Source organism: Scomber japonicus, chromosome 20 (assembly GCF_027409825.1).
Source record: "Scomber japonicus isolate fScoJap1 chromosome 20, fScoJap1.pri, whole genome shotgun sequence".
NCBI lineage: Eukaryota > Metazoa > Chordata > Actinopteri > Scombriformes > Scombridae > Scomber > Scomber japonicus.
Window position 1 is genome coordinate 4,151,569 of NC_070597.1, and position 15,443 is coordinate 4,167,011.

Genomic DNA, 15,443 nt, shown 5'->3' on the forward strand with positions numbered 1-15,443 from the left:
CCTTTCCTTCCTTCTTCCCTCCTTTCCTTCCTCCCTTCCTTCCTCCCTCCTTTCTTCCTTCCTCCCTCCTTTCCTTCCTTCCTTCCTTCCTTCCTCTCTCCCTCCCTCCCTTCTTTCCTTCCTCCCTCCCTCCTGTCCTTCTTTCTTCCTTCCTCCCTTCCTCCTTTCCTCCCTTCCTTCCTCCCTTCCTTCCTCCTTTCCTTCCTCCTTTCCTTCCTTCCTTGACTCGAGGACAACAGGAGGGTTAAAGATGTTTTGAGTGTAGCAGCCGGTAAAGAAGTCGGTTCTGGAAAGCAACAGTGCGTAAACCCTCATGTTTGATTAGAGACAACACGAACCTGTTGAAATGTAAACACTACGCTACGCAGCTAAGTACATAGTGTTAGTAAATATCGTTGGTGAGACCAAATCATCACAGACAATAAACCTGCTGATGGCTTATATCTGACAACAGCCCTATAAAATGTGTTTTCATTTTTTCCCAAATTCCGTTTTTTTCCGTTTTAATTTTTGGGAATCCTGTTTTTTTTTTACCTTGTACTCCTATTAGGAGTACAAGGTACAGTGTTTTTTTGCAAAACAACTGTTCACCTGACACATATACCCCTATATCCCCTTCTCCACCGAGCTGGAGCTGGAGCTGGTTCGGAGCCAGAGCCTGACTAAGCACCGGTTCTTTGCTTTTCCCACCGCCAAAGCTCCAGCCCCGAGCCTCAAAATGGGAGCCAGAGCTAACACCGATTACTTCAGCGGACTGGGGGCAGGGCTAACGTTTATTAGCCGGCTAGCGGGGCTAACGTTTATTAGCCGGCTAGCGGGGCTAACGTTTATTAACCGGCTAGCGGGCTAACGTTTATTAACCGGCTAGCGGGGCTAACGTTTATTAGCCGGCTAGCGGGGCTAACGTTTATTAACCGGCTAGCGGGGCTAACGTTTATTAGCCGGCTAGCGGGGCATTTCAGTCAAATTATGTTAAATTCCGCGTTAAAAATAAATTCTGTTTTAATCGGCCAATTCCGTGATCGTGAAAATCGTACGGCCCTGGATATAAAACGATGTCACGACCGTGCTATGACAACCCCGCTCACGTAGAGGAGGAGCTATGATGTAATGGAAAACGACGTGTCTGGTATCGAGTAGTACTTATAAACTCACGATATTAACAAGTGTAAGAACAGAAGAAGAGATTTGACACTCAGCATCGGATTAATCTTAAGTATTATATATAACATAAAACTTCCTTCTAACCCTTTTAAAATCCTTTGACTTTTGTAATAAGCAGTTTTCTTTAGGTTAGGGTTGCTGTTATATTTTGTTGGATCGACCTGAATGTGTTTTAAAGACTTTATGTATCTTCGTCACACCTCCAGCTCTGATCCTGTCAGCACTGATCATTGATGGGCTTCTTAAATGAATCATTTGTTCCCTAATTAACTTTTAGTCTTTGTCAGGCTCTAGTGCAGGGGTGTCAAACTCATTTTCATTCAAGGGCCACATACAGCCCAATTTGATCTCATGTGGGCCGGACCAATATAAAGATAGAAGGAAGGAGGGAAGAAATAAAGGAAGGATGGATGAATGGAAGAAAGGAACAAAAGGGCAGACAGGAAGGAAAAATGGAACAAAGGGATGAAGCAATGAAGGACGGACAGAATGAAGGAAGGAAGAAAGGATGGAAGGACAGAAGGAAGGAGAGACAAGGAAGAATGGGAGAAAGGAAAGATGGAAGACAGAGAAGGAAAGAAGAAAGGGAATGAAGGACAGAAGGAAGAAAGGAGGAAGGACAGAATGAAGGATGGAAGGACGGACAGAATGAAGGGAGGAAGGAAGGAGGGAAGAAAATAGGGAAGAAAGGGAGGAAGGAAAGATGGAAGGAAGGAGGGAAGAAAATAGGGAAGAAAGGGTGGAGAGAAGACAGGAAGGAAAGATGGAGTGAGAGAAGAAAAGACGGAAGGAAACACACACAGGAAGGAAAGTGGGCCAGACTGGACCCCTCAGCGGGCCGGTTCTGGCCCACGGGCCGCATGTTTGACACCCCTGCTTTAGTGTGTGTGTGTGTGTGTATGTGTGTGTGTGTGTGTGTGTATGTGTGTGTGTGTGAGACTTTTTATTACTTTTATTACAGATGAGAAGCAGGACTGCAGTGTGTTAGATGAAGAAGCTCTGGTTTATTAAAGCCTTACTACCTTTCTACACCTCATTCATTCTTTCATTCATCATTTTTTTAGTTTTTATCTTTTACGCACTTTGATGAAAACCCCCAAAAAAACAAAAAAAACAGGCTATTTAGATGATATCCTCATGCTCAGGTCCACTTTCTTTTTAATCTCTCTCTCCTTCCTGCTTGAAATGGGCTTCCACTGACAGCTCGCCTTTTCCCCGGCTTTCTCCTTTCTTTTCTTTTCTTTTCTTTTCTTTTCTTTTTTTTTTTGTACTGCCTCACAAAAAGCCAATAGGGGGACTTTTTGCAGAGTGTAGTTTCTTTGGTCAAAGGAAATGGTTGAGGAGGAGTGGAGCAAGAGAGAGAGAGAGAGAGAGAGAGAGAGAGAGAGGAGAGCGAGAGAGAGAGAGAGAGAGAGAGAGAGAGAGGGGAAAGTAGAGGGAAGGGGAGGGGACTGGACTCCCATTCACATTGGCGGCATTCGGCTTGAGAATGAGCTGTTTCTTTTTCTTTTTCTTTTCTTTTTTTAAAAGAGGAAGGGGGTGGATGGGGGGGGGGTGTTGGGGGGGGAGGGGGGCGGGGGATAGAGAGAAGTTTTCCTCAGGAGGGTCGATCAGAAACAGGAGAGCAGGAACAGAGCGAGCCGGCGACTAAAAAACCTGAGAAGGGAGCTCAGGCTGGAGGGATAATACAAAAAAAAGGAGGAGCAGCAAAACACAACACAAGAAGAAGGAGAAGAAGAAGAAGAAGAGGAAGAGATATGCAGGGAACGAGCCGGGGTAAGAAAGAGAAAGGAGGGAAAGATCGTTGGAGGAGATTTTAGTTTTTTAAAAAGGGGAAGTTGAGTTTATCAGTGTGGAAATGAACGTGACAGTAATGTTTAGTGTTTGACTCACAGAATGAACTTAAAGAGAGAAGAATCTGCTTTATAGTGACTGTGAGAGTTTAAATGATGTTGAGCAGGTTTATGTGTGTGTGTGTGTGTGTGTGTTCAGTGTGTGTGTGTGTGTGTGTTCAGTGTGTGTGTGTGTGTGTGTGTGTGTGTGTGTGTGTGTGAAAGGAGGCCTCAGCTCTCTTTCAGTGCAGTGTAATCATTGACAGTGCATCATTGAAACAAACCTGAGCTGGATTCCCACTTCTCTTCACCCCTAATTACACTTAATAACTATAATAACTTAATATATTTATACACTAAAATGAACCTAAATGTTTTATTAACTGATCAAAAATGCTAAAAAATGAATTATTTCTATTTCCTGCTTCCTAAAAGTGAGAATTTGCAGATTTATTTGAGTCTTTATTGTCAATCTCTTTTGGTTTTTGGACATTTTTTGGACCCTTTTTCTTTTTTTAAAGTCCCAGACAATAGAAATAATCCCTCCACTAGTTGAGGAGCTTTAACATTTGACACGGTGACCTGCTGCTGTGTGTGAGTGTGTGTGTGTGTGTGTGTGTGTGTGTGTGTGTGTGTGTGTGTGTGTGTGTGTGTGTGTGTGTGTGTGTGTGTGTGTGTGTGAGAAAGGGAAAAGGTAGGCTGTGCTGTCTACTAAACCAAAATAGGTTTGTCACACTTTTCTCTCTTATGTTCCAGTTTCCAGACGAGAGAGAGAGAGAGAGAGAGAGAGACAGAGAGAGAGAGAGAGAGAGAGACAGAGAGAGAGAGAGGAGAGAGAGAGAGAGAGAGAGAGAGAGACAGAGAGAGACAGAGAGAGACAGAGAGAGAGAGAGAGAGAGAGAGAGAGAGGACAGAGAGAGACAGAGAGAGAGAGAGAGAGAGAGAGAGAGATTTTTGGGGTAGAGAGATGGATAGTTGGAGGAAGAAGAAGAAGAAGAAAGAGGGGGGGGTCTTTACGCCACACTCATTTGTTCCCTCATGCAGACGCTCTGTGCTGAAAACTGAGACACTACTTCTTCTTCTTCTGTTCTTTTTCTTTTCTGTCGCTCTACTTTCTTTTTTTCTCTCCACCATCCTCCTTTCAGTCTGAGCTGGTGTTTCTCTTTAGATGAGTCAGTTAAACAGACCTCTCCTTTCTCTTTCTCTCTCTCTCTCTCTCTCTCTCTCCCTCTCTATTTCTCTCTACCTCTCTTTCTCTTCACCTCTCTCTCTCTCTCTCTCTCTATTTCTCTCTACCTCTCTCTCTCTCTCTCTCTTTCTCTCTACCTCTCTCTCTCTCCACCTCTCTCTCTTTCCTTCACTCTCTACCTCTCTTTCTCTCTCTCTACCTCTCTCCATCTCTCTCTATCTCTCTCTCTCTCTGTCTACCTCTCTCTCTCTCTCCCTCTCTCTCCATCTCTCTCTCTCTGTCCTCTCACTCTCTCTCTACCTCTCCACCTCTCTCTCTCTCTCTCTCTCTCTCTCTCTCTCTCCCCCCCTCTCTATTTCTCTCTACCTCTCTCTCTCTACCTCTCTCTACCTCTCTCTCTCTCTTTCTCTCTACCTCTCTCTCTCTCTCTCTCTAACACTTCACCTGGTGTGGTGGAATATTTTTAGACTGTGGCCGTATAGATGTGTGTGTGTGTGTGTGTGTGTGTGTGTGTGTGTGTGTGTGTGTGTGTGTGTTTTTGGCGTGGTGCTAACAAAGAGGGATTTAGTAGTTGAGGCTCTCTCTTGCAGTTTGTCTCAAAGCAGTTAGTGTGACGTTGCAGTCTCGCAGGAAAGAGCCAGTAAACTGTGTGTATACTGTAAAAAAGGAAGAAGATGGAAGAGTGTGTGTGTGTGTGTGTGTGTGTGTGTGTGTGTGTGTGTGTGTGTGTGTGTGTGTGTGTGTGCAGACTCCAGTGAAACTCTTAACGATCTGAGTAAGACTGTCTCAAATCTCAGCATGAATTTTGCATTGATTTTTCATTTTTTCAGGTTTCTTATCTCTTTTTTTGAAGCTCATATTTCACAGCAGAGTCTAAATCTAATATAAGATGTCATTGTGTATAATGGAGCCTCCTGTGGTCTGTTTCTAAGATATTTATAATGAGCTTAAAGTCTCATAAATCTAAATTCTCTGTCTTTTTATCCATGCTAGTGTCGTAGCTGTAATCGCGATAAATTATATTATCATCATTTAACCCTTCTGTCGTCCTCCTGGGTCACATTGACCCCATCTCTTTTGACTGTTCCTTCTCTCCTTCCTTCCTCCCTCCTTCCTTACTCCTTCCTCCCTCCTTCCTTACTCCGTCCTCCCTCCTTCCTTCCTTCCTTCCTCCCTCCCTCCATCCCTCCCTCCCTCCTTACTCCTTTCCTTCCTTCCTTCCTTCCTTCCTCCCTCACTCCTTTCCTTCCTTCCTTCCTCCCTCCCTCCTTACTCCTTCCTTCCTTCCTTCCTTCCTTCCTTCCTTCCTTCCTCCCTCACTCCTTTCCTTCCTTCCTCCCTCCCTCCCTCCTTACTCCTTTTCTTCCTTCCTTCCTTCCTTCCTTCCTTCCTTCCTTCCTTCCTTCTTCCTTTCCTCCCTCCCTCCTTACTCCTTTCCTTCCTTCCTTCCTTCCTTCCTCCCTCCTTTCCTTCCTTCCTCCCTCCCTCCCTCCTTACTCCTTTTCTTCCTCCCTTCCTTCTCTCCTTACTTCCTTCCTCCTTTCCTTCCTCCCTCCCTACTCTTTTCCTTCCTTCCTTCCTTCCTTCCTTCCTTCCTTCCTTCCTTCCTTCCTTCCTTCTTCCTTTCCTCCCTCCCTCCTTACTCCTTTCCTTCCTTCCTTCCTTCCTTCCTCCCTCCTTTCCTTCCTTCCTCCCTCCCTTCCTTCTCTCCTTACTTCCTTCCTCCTTTCCTTCCTCCCTCCCTACTCTTTTCCTTCCTTCCTTCCTTCCTTCCTTCCTTCCTTCCTTCCTTCCTTCCTTCCTTCCTCCCTCTCTCCCTCCTCCCTCCTTACCTTCCTTCCTTCCTTGACCTGAGGACAACAGGAGGGTTAAAGATCATTTTAGACCACTGATATAATGATAATATAATAGTATAAGAAGCAGAAGAAGTAGAAAATAACTTTGCCATGATTGTATAATAAGTGTTGGATAGGGAGCCGCCACTTTGCTAATTCTCCCCAGTGGTCACTCGCGGTATTACACCTTTAAAAAAAATTATAATAATAATTTCCATTGTAAAAGAGACATCTGTAAAATTGTTGGCAGGACGCAGACAAACTCAGACACTTCCTGTTATTACTTTTTGATCTATGGAGGTTTTATTAGAACTGACACGATAACTACTTTTATTGGACGATATATTGTCTCCGAAATAATCACGATAAATGATATTATTGTCATTTAACCCTCCTTTCCTCCTTTCCTTCCTTCCTCCCTCACTCCTTTCCTTCCTTCCTCCCTCCCTCCCTCCTGACTCCTTTTCCTCCTCCCTTCCTTCTCTCCCTCCTTTCCTTCCTTCCTCTCTCCCTCCTTACTCCTTTCCTTCCTTTCCTTCTTTCCTTCCTCCCTCCCTCCTTACTCCTTTCCTTCCTTTCCTTCCTTCCTTCCTCCCTTCCTCCCTCCCTCCCTCCCTCCCTCCTTACTCATTTCCTTCCTTCCTTCCTTCCTCCCTTCCTCCCTTCCTTCCTCCCTCACTCCTTTCCTTCCTTCCTCCCTCCCTCCCTCCTTACTCCTTTTCTTCCTCCCTTCCTTCTCTCCTTACTTCCTTCCTCCCTCCCTCCTTACTCCTTTCCTTCCTTCCTTTCTTCCTTCCTTCCTTCTTTCCTTCCTCCCTCCCTCCTTACTCCTTTTCTTCCTCCCTTCCTTCTCTCCTTACTTCCTTCCTCCTTTCCTTCCTCCCTCCCTACTCCTTTCCTTCCTTCCTCCTTTAATTCCTCCCTCCCTACTCTTTTCCTTCCTCCTTTCCTTTCTTCCTTCCTTCCTTCCTTGACCTGAGGGCAACAGGAGGGTTAAAGATAATTTTATACCACTGATATAATGATAATATAATAGTATAATAATGTAAAGACTGCCATTATATTTGGGGACAGAGTTATTAACCTTTAACTCTCCTGCAGTCTCCACTCAGAACGAACACAGTGACACTACTCACTGAATAGCCTCTTAGCTGCTAATGTGAAGTGTGACAATACTGAGGTCAAAGGTCACGTCCATGCATCATGTGATAAGTCCATATATAGACGTGATGATGCTGAGGATGATAAGGTGATAATTACTAAGGATGCTTGTGCTGCCACTGTTTCCAGAGGAAGCTTCAGTAAACTGTTGTGTCTGCTGATCGGCTGCATGTGAGGCGTTCAGGGAACATCTGTAAATTGTTGCCTCTAATAGTCGTCTGATAGCCAGCACATGCAGGCCATCAGGCTCATTTTATGTTACTTAAAATAGTTTAAAAGTTAACCCTTTAATAGATTTGATATGTTGTACTGAAGGACTCAGAGCTAATGATATAAAGTTTGATGTATTTAACATTTCATGGAGCCTGGCTGGGATTGTGAGGATGTATTGACGTGTATATTTAACAGTTTAAGAAGACCTAATAACAATATATCAGTCTATATTTGTTATTTAACATAAACAAGTAACTTCAACACATTTTTCAATAAGGATCCCTGAATTTAAAGGATTATAATGATAACTTTATTCATATAGGCCCTTTCAAAATAAAGTAAATAAGTTAAAGTGCTTTCCATTAAATCAAGTAAAACATATAAAGGAAAAATTGATATTTCTGATAAAAGTACAGCAGATAATCAAGATTATAAAACATCAAATCATAAAACTGTAAAATTAACGTTAGTCAAAATCATGAAATAGAGATAAAATATAACATTAAAACACAAAAGAATACAGTCAGTGAAACTATACGAAGGCCTTTTCATAAAAGTGAGAATTATGATAATGAAATGTACTGAGAAAGACATTCACTGTTGAAATACTGGAATAATGGAAAAACTATATTATCCAGAGACAGAGTTCTTCTAAATGACCTCAAACACATCAGCATTTCTGTTTTCTTGTAATTAATATAATGTGAGAGAGAGAGAGAGAGAGAGAGAGAGGAGAGAGAGAGAGAGAGAGAGAGAGGGAGAGAGGGAGAGAGAGGAAGAGAGGAGAGAGTGAGAGAGAGAGAATCCTGAGTCTGTAATAATTACTGTTGGCTGCAAAATGTTTGACTCTGGTGAAATTTGACTTTTAGAAAAAAATGTTTCTCCCTGCTCGAATCTGAGCCGTGTGACCGATGAGACATCAGACAAAAACCCAAAACAGCGGCTGTCGAGTCACACCGTCTCATTAGCCCCCCCCCCCCCCCACACACATTCCTGTTAGTGGAGGAGTGACCGACCCACCGACCGACTGACTGACTGACTGACTGACTGACTGGGTCCGTGTGTCTGCTGCTGCTCCACTAACGACATTAAGACCTTCAAAAGGTTTTTCCAGACAAAAACAATCTGCTCCCAGTCAGCTGACATCGCAGACGAGACGCTGTAATACCCTTTTTGTTTCTACATCAATCATTATTACACAGCTGAAGTCAGATTTAAAGGGTTTTTATGCCTCTTTATTGGTCATTTATACTATTTTAGATATGTTTAAAACAGTCAGTAATAATATGTGAACAGGCAGATCATCATATAAACACAACTTTGTCATAAAAAAAAGGAAAAATAAGTAATTAATAGATGAAATAAGGTCAAATATAGAGAATTATTAAAGCAATATAAAAGAACAATAACATCAGTAACTTAATATTTCTTAATCAGAGGCTACAGAAGATCATTCTTTATTATATGACGAGGTGTGTCCATGTGTTTGCAGGTTATGAGATTGAATTAATAGATTTGGGATGTTGATTTAGCTCTCCTGTTGTCCTCAAGTCAAGGAAGGATAGGAGGGAGGAAGGAAGAAAGAAGGAAAGGAGGAAGGAAGGAAGGATGGAAGGGAAGGAGGGAGGGAAGAAGGATGGAGGGGAGGAAGGAAAGGAAGGGAGGATGGAAGGGAGGGAGGAAGAAGGAAGGAAAGGAGGGAGGGAAGGAGGAAGGAAGGAAGGAAGGAAGGACAGATAAAAGAAGGAAGGAAGGAGGAAGGTAAGAGGGAAGGAGGAAGGAAGGAAGAAAGGTAGGAGGGAAGGAAGAAACGAAGGACGGACAAAAGAAGGAAGGAAGGAAGGAGGGAGGGGGGGAGAAAGGAAGAACAGTCAAAACACCCGGGTCAATTTGACCCGGGTGGACGGGTATATTTAAGAGTATAGAAGAAAAGTTTACATGTTGCTCTTTTATTTGCAGTTTCCTTGTTTTCCTGTTTTATAAAATGTTTTAAACATTTAATTTATCACAGTTTTCTTGGTTTTCCAGCTTCTTAAATATGACAGTAAATTAATTAATAAGTAGACGATGGTCGATCACAAAGAGCAAATTTGAAGACGTGTTTATAGACTCTTGGATATTTATGATGGACATTTCATGGAAGGAAGGAAAGGAGTAAGGAGGAAAGGAGGAAGGAAGGAAGGAAGGAAGGAAGGGAGTAAGGAGGAAAAGAGGAAGGAGAGAAGGAAGGAGTAAGGAGGAAAAGAGGAAGGAGAGAAGGAAGGAGTAAGGAGGAAAAGAGGAAGGAAGGAAGGAGAGAAGAAAGGAAAGGAGTAAGGAGGAAAAGAGGAAGGAAGGAAGGAAAGGAGTAAGGAGGAAAAGAGGAAGGAGAGAAGGAAAGGAGTAAGGAGGAAAAGAGGAAGGAAGGAAGGAAGGAAGGAGAGAAGGAAAGGAGTATGGAGGAAAAGAGGAAGGAAGGAAGGAGAGAAGGAAGGAAAGGAGTAAGGAGGAAAAGAGGAAGGAACGAAGGAAAGGAGTAAGGAGGAAAAGAGGAAGGAGAGAAGGAAAGGAGTAAGGAGGAAAAGAGGAAGGAAGGAAGGAAGGAGAGAAGGAAAGGAGTATGGAGGAAAATAGGAAGGAAGGAAGGAAAGAGGAAGGAAGGACCAAGGAGGGAAGGAAGGAAGGAAAGGAGTAAGGAGGAAAAGAGGAAGGAAGGAAGAAAGGAGTAAGGGAGGAAGGAAGGACCAAGGAAGGAAGGAAGGAAGGACCAAGGAGGGAAGGAAGGAAGGAAAGGAGTAAGGAGGACACTATTTCTCACTATTTTCTGACATTTTATAGCCACAGTCGGTGCTTCATCATTAAAATCCTCCTCCTCCTCCTCTTCCTCCTCCTCCTCTTCCTCCTCTTCCTCCTCTTCCTCCTCCTCCTCTTCCTCCTCTTCCCCCTCTTCTGTATAATTGTCCTCCTCCAGCAGTCATTAGTGGTTAATGTGCATTTATCTAGTGTTGGGTTGATTCAGAGCGTATTGATGACTGTCACACAGCCATAGAGCCAATAAAGGCTTTAAGATGCTAAACAAGGGTCCCGGCCCCTCTCTGACCCCCCTCTCCTTCTTCTTCTTCTTCTTCTTCTTCTAATGTTTGAGGCCCCGGTAACTATGGCAACAAAGGGGAACCCAGGACCGCGTGAACATTTTGGGTAAGGGGGGGTTTCAGTCGTCTTGAGGCCAGAAGGATTAGAGATTATTCACTTATCTGGAGAGAGAGAGTTAGAAATACTGATCTGAAGAGAGAAGATGTAGTCATGTGATTTAAATATTTACATTTAACTATAAAACCTTGAATCTCTATATAAAACCCTCCCAGTTAGAATCACCTGTAGAGTTTAATAGATGCTAACCCTCCTAGAGTTATAGTTTCATAAGGATTTGAACCCTTTACATACTGTTCATATTCTACTCTCTCATAAAAAGAGCACAGATGTGTTTAACCCTCCGGTTGTCCTCGAGTCAAGGAAGGAAGGAAAGGAGGGAGGATGGAAGGAAAGGAGGGAGGAAGGGAAGAAGAAGAAGGAAGGAAAGGAGTGAGGAAGGAAAGGAAAGGAGGGAGGAGGAAGGAAGGAAAGAAAGGAGTAAGGAAGGAAGGAAAGAAGTAAAGAAGGAAGGAAAGGAGTAAGGAGGGAGGGAGGAAAAGAGGAAGCAAGTAGTGAAGGAGGAGGGAGCAAAGAAAGAGGGAAGGAGGGGAAGAATGAAAGAAAAATTAAAGAAGGAAGGAAGGAAAGAAGGAAGAGTCAAAAGAGATGGGGTCAATTTGACCCGGGAGGACGACAGGAAGGTTAGTCAGTCTGTGTCTCTTTTTGGTGGTTAAATGTTATTTTATATATAAAGTGTAAAATGAGCAGAGCTTTCTGGAAGTGTGGGGTTTATTGTAGAACCATTAGAGCAGGGGTGTCAAACATGCAGCCCACTTTATCTATTCTTTCTGTCTTTCTTTCTTTCTTTCTTTCTTTCTTTCTTTCTTTCTTTCTTTCTTTCTGTTGGCGTAATCGATTTCATTCGCTGCATTCAGACGGGATTATGTGTAATAAACATCGTCACGGTTTAATTAGCTTCTCTTTTTTTTTACCATGCATAGAGGAGACGTGAGATAAGTCGTACTGTCTGTCTGTCCGACCGTTAAAGCCTCCATCCTAAACACCACATGTTGCTCCTGCTGCCATTAACCCTTTATAGGACACTCATTGAAAGAAAGGGAGGAAGGATGAAAGGAAGGAAGGGAAGGAAGGAGGGAAGGAAGGAAGGAGGGAGGGAGGAAAGGAAGGGAAGGACGGAGGAAAGAGAGAAGGAGGGACGGAGGAAGGGAAGAAAGAAGGAAGGAAGGAAGAAGAAAGGGGGATGGAGGAAGGAAAGAAGGAAGGGAGGAGAGAAGGAGGGAGGGAGGAAGAACAGATGGAAGGAAGGATGGAGGAAGGAAAGAAGGAAGGGAGGAGAGAAGGAGGGAGGGACGAAGGACAGATGGAAGGAAGGAAAGGAAGGAAGGAAGGAGGAAATAAGGAATGAGGGAGGGAGAAAGGAAAAGAGGAAGGGAAGAAGGAAGGCAGGGAGGAAGGAAAGAAGGAAGGAAGGAAGGATATTTTGGGATATTGCCCAATAAAGGGTTAAACTCAGACTCTGATGCAACAGTTGAATTATTCAGTAGGCGTCTTTTAAAGGCTTTAAACTCCGTTTCATTTCAGACTGCGTGAACTGAACGACCAAAGAGACGATCAATCATTTAAAGTCTCATTTTCACAATCTCATGCAATGAATTTTAGATTTAAAGCTCTACTATATAAAATATGCTTAGAGAAAGGAAGGAAGGAATGGAGGAAGGAATGAATGAAGTTATGGAGGAATGGAGGAAGGTAGAAAGGAAGGGAAGAAGGAATGGAGGAAGGTAGAAAGGAAGGAAAGGAGTAAGGACCAAGGAGGGAAGGAAAGGAGTAAGGATGGAAGGAAGGAAAGGAGTAAGGACCAAGGAGGGAAGAAAGGAAGCAAGGAAGGAAAGGAGTAAGGACCAAGGAGGGAAGGAAGGAAGGAAGGGAGTGAGTAAGGAGGGAAAGAGGAAGGAAGGAAGGAGAGAAGGAAGGCAGGAAGGAAAGAAAGGAGTAAGGACCAAGGAAGGAAGGAAGGAAAGAAGGAAGGAAGGAAAGGAGTAAGGACCAAAGAGGGAAAGAAGGAAGGAATCAAGGAAGGAAAGGAGTAAGGACCAAAGAAGGAAGGAAGTAAGGAGAGAAGGAAGGAAGGAAGGAAAGGAGTAAGGAGGGAAAGAGGAAGGAAGGAAGGAGAGAAGGAAGGCAGGAAGGAAAGAAAGAAGAAAGGAAAGGAGTAAGGAGGGAAGGGAAGAAGGAAGGAAGGAAAGGAGTAAGGAAGGAGGGAAGGAAAGGAGTAGGGAAGGAAGGAAGGAAAGGAGTAAGGAAGGAAGGAAGGAAAGGAGTAAGGAAGGAAGGAATGAAGGAAAGGAGTAAGGATGGAAGGAAGGAAAGAAGGAAGGAAAGGAGTAAGGACCAAGGAGGGAAGGAAAGGAGTAAGGATGGAAGGAAGGAAGGAAGGAAAGGAGTAAGGAGGGAAGGGAAGAACGAAGGAAGGAAAGGAGTAAGGAGGGAAGGAAGGAAGGGAGTGAGTAAGGAGGGAAGGAAGTAAGGAATGAAAGAAGGAAGGAAAGGAGTAAAGAGGGAAGGAAGGAAGGAATGAAAGAAGGAAGGAAATGAGTAAAGAGGGAAGGAAGGAAAGGAGTAAGAAGGAAAAAAGGGAAACGAAGGAGAGAATGAAAGGAGTATGGAAGGAGGAGGGAACAAAGAAAGAGGGAAGGAGGGGAAGAACAAAGGAAAAAATAAAGAAAAAGGAAGGAAGGAAGGAACAGTCAAAACAGACGGGGTCAATTTGACCCGGGAGGACGACAGGAAGGTTAAGAAGTCTCATTTTCAGATATAAAAGATGCTTAAGTGACTTCCAGCTGCTGCTCTTATATTATAATTACAGTATTTACAGCTTTGTATCTTCACAGCTTTTACATCCCATAATAACACACTGCACTACCAGATTATGTCTCAGTCGCTTATTATGAGTCTAAGTAGGGATCAGCCTAGGAGTTAGAGTGTGTGTGTGTGTGTGTGTGTGTGTGTGTGTGTGTGTGTGTGTCCACTACCTTCCTTCTTTCCTCTGTCCTTCTTTCCTTCCTTCCTCCCTCCCTCCTTGTCTTTCTTTCCTCCACATTAGCGTCCTTCTTTCCTTCCCTCCTCCCTTCCTCTTATCCTTTCTCTCTCCCTCCCTCCTACCTTCCCTCTTTCCTTTCCTCCCTCTCTCCTACTTTCCTTCTTTCCCTTCCTGTGTGTGTGTGTGTGTGTGTGTGTGTGTGTGTGTGTGTGTGTGTGTGTGTGTGTGTGTGTGTGTGTGTGTGTGTGTGTGTGTGTGTGTGTGTGTGTGTGTGTGCTAATTAACGTGTGGTAATCACAGTTAAATGGCAGTTGTAGGCTTGTAGACTCTCAGTAAACTTGGCAGGTTGGTGAACGACTTGGCACGGCCGGGTAGAGAATGTGTCTGGCCAGCATGCCCCGGCCGTCTGCCCTTCTGTCACCTTATTAGCCTCCTCGCCACTAATTCTCAATGAGGGACAGTCCCTTTCTACATCTGACATGTCTAAACGTTGGAAAAACCCAACCACATAGTGCTTGAGGAAGGGAGGAAGGAAGGAAGGAAAGAAGGACAGGGAAAGAAGGAAGGTAATGGGGAGGAAAGAAAGAGACAGAAGGAAAGGAGGAAGGAAGGAAGGGAGGAAAGGAAAGGAAAGAAGGAAGGTAGGAGGGAGGGAGGAATGGGGGAAGAAGGAAGGTAGCAGGAAGGAAGGAAAGGAGGAAGAAGGAAGGAAAGGAAAGGAGGGGGAGGGAAGGAAGGACAGAAGGAGGGAGGAAAGAAGGAGGGAGGAGGGATGGAAAGGAGGGAGAAAGGAAGGAAGGTAGGAGGGAGGGAGGAAGAAGGAAGCAAAGGAGAGGAGGGAAGGAAGGATGGAAAGGAGGGAGGAAAGGAAAGAAGGAAGGTAGGAGGGAGGGAGAGAGAAAGGAAAAGAGGGAGGAAAGAAGGAAGGTAATGGGGAGGAAAGAAAGAGACAAGGAGGGAGGAAGGACAGAAGGAAGGAAAGGAGGAAGGAAGGAAGGGAGGAAAGGAAAGAAGGAAGGTAGGAGGGAGGGAGGACAGTCCCTTTCTACATCTGACATGTCTAAACGTTGGAAAAACCCAACGACAAATTACTTCTCTCGCTACCAAATCTGCATTCTTGTCATACCTTCTTCATCAATGGTGTGTGAAGGAAAGGAGGGAAGGAGGAAGGAAAGAAGGAAGGTAATGGGGAGGAAAGAAAGAGACAAGGAGGGAGGGTGGAAGGAAGGAAGAAAGGGGAAGGGAGGAGGAAATAAGGAAGGGAGGAAAGAGAGAAGGAGTGAGGAAGGAAAGGAGAGAGAAAGGAAAAAAGGAAAGAAGGAAGGTAATGGGGAGGGAGGGAGGAAGGAAATAAGTAAGGGAAGAAAGACAGAAGGAGTGAGGAAGGACAGAAGGAAGGAAAGAAGGAAGGTGGGAGGGAGAGAGGAAAGAAGGAAAGAGGGAGGGAGAGAGAAAGGAGGGAAGGACGGAAAGGAGGGAGGAAGGGAGGAAAGGAAGGAAGGAAGGTAGGTAGGAGGGAGGGAGGAAAGAAGGAAAGAGGGAGGGAGAGAGAAAGGAAAAGAGGAAGGGAGGAAGGAAGGTAATGGGGAGGAAAGAAAGAGACAAGGAGGGAGGGAGGGAGGGAGGGAGGGAAGAAGGACGGAAGGACAGAGGAAAGAAGGAAGGTAATGGGGAGGAAAGAAAGAAAGGAGGGAGGAAGGACAGAGGAAAGAAGGACAAAGGAAAGAAGGAAAGGAGGGAGGACAGTGCTTTTCTACATCTCACATGTCTAAACGTTGGAAAAACCTAACGAAACCAAACTGCTTCTCTCGCTCCGTCACTCCTCCCAAATGTGCATTCCTGTCATACCTTCATCATCAGTGGTGTGTTTGATGTTT